A 4,671-nucleotide genomic window follows, 5' to 3' on the forward strand; every position below is an offset into this window, starting at 1 on the left:
TCCTAAAAGTTACCCTCTAACCTCTACATTCACACTATGACACACACATGCCTGCATACACACAGACACACTACACCACACCACACCGCATCATACCACACACAGACAGAGACACACCACATCACACCACACCACACAGACACTAAGTATGAATAAGTAGCTGGGAAAAAGGAAATGCTTCCACACACACCCTTGATGGGAATATAAATTAGTCCACCCATTCACTAAAGCAATTTATAATCACATGACTCAGCAATTTGTCTATCTGGCATATATCCAAAGGAGATAAAAAGCAGTGTGTTTAGGAGATGCCTACACTGTCCACAATAGTCATGAGATAGAATCAACTTTAGTGTCCATCAATAGAGAAGCAGGAAAAATGAATGTGACTAACATGCATGCGTGTTTATGAGTCCAGGAAAATGCTAGTCAGTAATAAAAAGAAGGCAGTCCTGTCATGAGTGGCAACATGAATGAACCTGGAGATTACTGTGTTATGTGAAACAGAACAGATGCAGAAAGACAATAAACTCATCTGTCTGTAGGAGCTCAAAGGACTGTACATATTTTAAAATGCACTGGCCATTCCTACTAGAATTCTCAGATTATAGAGACCTGAGACTGGAAGTAAGCGCTTCTAAGTCAGGGTACCTGATAACTAAAGGACAGAGACAGAGTTATGTTTTATAAAACCAAAGAGACAAGGAATATGTTTTGTGGAGGCGCGGTATGGTGTGGAGGAAGGCGGTGCCTCTGCGGGGCCATGCTGAGGCATCCCTTACCCTTGAGGGACCAGCCCCAGGATAGTGGGGGAGTGCGGGGGGGGGGAGGGCAAGAGAAGAGAGTAGGAGCGGAGCGAGTGGGGGGGAGCGTGGACTGGACGGGGCAAGCAGCCTCTTTTATAGTGAGTCAGGCACACCTGGCTGTTGCCAGGTAACTGTGGGGCAAAGCCTAAACCAAATGCCAAGACAGAGAACATAGCTCATCTTCTCACTGTATCCCCTGGTGTACCTTTTAATTCTTAAGTACTTGTGTGAATTTTTTCTCAAATAAAAATAAAAATTGGTTTAAAAGTTATCCAATTAAAATGTATCCAACCAACAGACACCACTGCTTTTTCGAGCCACAAATAAGATGCCTGCACTGGGAAAGAATAGAGCTGGGGAACGGATTCCGGAGAAAAGGATGTCAGTTTTTGGCACTGCTTTATCTGGGAAAAGGAAGTCTGCAGCAGTTGCTTTTGATTACATGAACAGCATTGCAGCAGAAAATACTGACGGCCAGCTGTGGTTTGTCTCTGCTGAGTCTGCAGCAAGGAGTTATTAGGGCAGAAGGGACTTGCGGTAAGAAAAAAAATGTTGGTAAAGTGCTCCACACTGTCGGTCTTGGTCAGTGCTTGAATACTAACTAGGTCACTAGACCATGTTTTTCGGGGGTGTTGCTTCATGTCCTCTCCTTTATCTTATCTCTGTGTTATCCAAACACACAGAGAGCCTGTGAGGTTACTTCAGGTCACTGTGGGAGCCACCCGGATGGGTTGGGCTGCTCACAAATCTGGCAGGGATGAGGCACCACAGAGGCAGCAGGGACAGATTTCGGGTAGCAGACAAGCTGAACACGCGAAGTCACCGCAGTTTAGCCCAGGGAAATTTTTCTAGGTGCATTTAGAATGGACTTCTAGAAAATTCTCCAGAAATGTCTAGCGGTAAATTTTGACCCACACTGGATAAACGGGAGACACTACTGTATTATTTTTAAAAAGAGGAAAAGAAGGGGAAGCAAAGTAGACCGACTTCTTGGTGTTTTCCCTGTCAAAATACTTAGTGGCAGAAATTTCAATTTACCATTCATTTTCTAAAGGGATTGTTGCCTATTTCCCTGTCCCTTGGCGTGATTCTTTTTATCTCAGTGTCCTAGTGTCCTAGACCATCCTTGCTTCAGAGCACCAGAAAAGATTTCCCAGGTATGGGTGTGGGTTAGACTTCTGCAGCCTCGTAGGACAGTTGAGGACATGATGGACCTCCTCCCTTCTGCCAACAGCTCAGGCTAGGATACAGGGTAGGAGGTAAAAATGCCTTGGGGAAAATACACATTTCCAGTTGCTGTGGGGCTTGTTATTTCTCAACTGAACAAATTATTCTATGCCTAGAAACAAAGAAGCTTTGAGGTACTTAAAATCTCTCTCTCTCTCCTCTCTCTGCAAGTGCCCCTTTCTTTCTTTCTTTTTCTATCCCTCCCCTCCCCTCCACCGCTTCCCCATGGTGACTTCACTGGCCTTGGCATTGGGGCCAGTGAACTTGTCCACCCAAGAGCAGCTTTTCAATAAACCTGCCTTTAGTGTGTGTGTGTGTGTGTGTGTGTGTGTGTGTGTGTGTGTGTGTGTGTGTGTGTGTGTGTTTGCTCTACAACAAAGAGATTAGTGGAATGAAAACTTGAGACCAAAGTCTACCATGAACTCAAATAAAGAAAAAGGACATTGGGGGCCCACGTCCTTAGGAAAAGTGAGCCAGAACACAGCTCTAGTTTCTCAAAGAGAGGCAAGAGAGACAGTTGATTTGCACCTCCCAGAGAGGTTACTTACTGTTGTCAACCGTGGCCCAAAGCAGACTTGCTTCTGGGAATTGGATTTGTCTTTAAGGAGAACTTCTTTTCCAGATACAACAACGGAGCTCTCATGTCTAACTTCCCAGAATCCAAATTCAGGAAAGTATTCTGGCTCGTTCACTCAGAACCTGTCCTTTGACCCTCATCCAGATGTGCATTAGGGGAGAACAAGAAAACATTATCAAGTGAGGTGAGCTTGTCATTTCTTCTTGATCTCCCTGGTGGCTTTGCCCTGTTCCTCACAGGGTCATTTGTACTGTTCTCTACTTTTCAAAGCGCTAATCTAAATGTAGTTCTTTGCCCATCTGGTTGGAACCACATCCCGCAGCAGAATAGCACAATTAAATCATGTACTTTCCTTCCCATCAGGGATGATTTCAACATGTGGATGAAAGGAACTCTGCAAGGAGCTGCAAGGGGGAAAAGGCTTACTGGGCTCAAAGGCACATTTTCTTCTCACCACGGGGCCTTTGCATGTCCATCAGCCACCAGAGAGCAGCAAATTCTTCATCTGCATATGATGGATCTCTCCAGTCCTAGATACGAGACTGACTCCTCAGAAGAGCACTGAGTATCCCAGCATCACTCGGATATGACTCTGTAGTGGCATGGACAGAAAGCTTCTGACCTAAGACACCATGGCTGAGGTAGAAAATGGACCTGTGCTCTGTTTAAAGGAATAAGGCCACTTTTCCAAAGCCGGTTAGGGCCCATGAAAGACTTTTTATGTTTATATGTGGGAATCCCAACCTAACCCCAAAACAATCTACAGCAGATGTTATTTAAAATGAATTCTATGTTAATAAAATAGTCTCCTATTTTGGTTTTCATTAGGTTTATTTGGGAAAGTTTGTTAAGTAGCGGGGAAAACTAACCTGAAATTGTCTTTGGATGTGTTTGGATGGAATGGGGGTTAGTTTGTTTATTAGTTTGTTTGAGATGGGGTCTCATTAAGTAGCTCAAACTGTCTTGGAACTCACTAGGTAGACCAGACTCACTTCAAACTCATCGAGACCCATCTACCTGTGTCTCCTGCCAGCTGGGATTAATGCTGGTGTTGTTACACCCAGATCTTGGATCTAGTAGTTTAATAGACTATCTTGTATTAATTCTTTAGCAGTTTCATCCTTGTAAGCATTGCATCTTGATCACACCTATCCAACATCAACCATTCCCTTCCACTCCCCAAAAGAACACCTAAGTCCCCCTTCCAGTTTTATATCCTTTCTGTTTTATTAGAATGTAATACAGTTTTGTAGATATTCTTTATTACCTTTAAATTTTAGGTTTTTTAAGATAGCACACAAGGTAATGGATTTCATTATGGAATTTTCATACACATATGCATTTATGTTTCTTTTCACTCTCTTCCCCCTCTGTGGTCTACTCCAGCCTTCCTCTTGCTGGCCCCTCACTTTCCTCATATAGCAACCCCTTGCTGAACTTTTATGTTGCTGGTATTGGGAGGTATCAAGAAGAAGACTACATGGACACGGGTTCAAGCCAATAGGAAGTCTTTATTAGCCAGCCAGCAACTACACTGGGTGTTCAGGACACCAGTGCAGTTTTGATGAGCTTTGGGCTGGCACACCCAAGTTAGCAAGAATAATTAGCCAGAAACGGAACTACAGAAGCCAAAAAGCAAGGTTAGAAGATTTTGGAAGACTTTCCTTCCTTCCTTTCTTCCCTCCCTTCCTCCCTTCCTTCCTTCCCTCCTCCCTTTCTTTCTAAGGTTACTTCTGACCATGGCTAAAGTTTAATTGTCCCTGATTGTTGTCATAGAAGCAACAAGTCTTCCCCAGTACCACACAGATTCATTCTTGTTTCATAAAGAGATCGACTCCTCTTCAATTCTGAAAAACAACCTCAGCTAAGGTGTCTAACTGGTCTTCCAGACCAGAAGCAGAATGTTCTAGATGGTCCTAGGTTTACTTGAGGACTGAGGTTTTCTTAAGTTTTTGTACCCCATAACAGGGCTGAAGTCCAGCTGTCATGAAGCCACAGTGCCTGTCCCAGCAGGGGAGTGAGAAGAGGAGCAGCTCATCATACCCTGCAGGCCCGGAAGTT

General features: G+C 44.1%; 1 long non-coding RNA gene across 2 annotated transcripts; it reads left to right on the forward strand.

Annotated features, from left to right (window-relative positions):
• Nucleotides 1-1,253: 1,253 nt before the first annotated feature.
• Nucleotides 1,254-3,434, forward strand: Gm32997. 2 transcript variants are annotated; one of them, XR_379062.3, is made up of 3 exons: nt 1,254-1,343; nt 2,656-2,794; nt 2,974-3,434. It is a non-coding gene; the product is annotated as a predicted gene, 32997 (long non-coding RNA). The 2 variants fall into 2 exon arrangements; XR_001778755.1 differs by lacking the exon at nt 1,254-1,343 and having other exon boundaries at nt 2,492-2,794.
• Nucleotides 3,435-4,671: the final 1,237 nt, after the last annotated feature.

Source organism: Mus musculus, chromosome 8 (genome assembly GCF_000001635.26).
Source record: "Mus musculus strain C57BL/6J chromosome 8, GRCm38.p6 C57BL/6J".
Taxonomy (NCBI): Eukaryota; Metazoa; Chordata; class Mammalia; order Rodentia; family Muridae; genus Mus; species Mus musculus.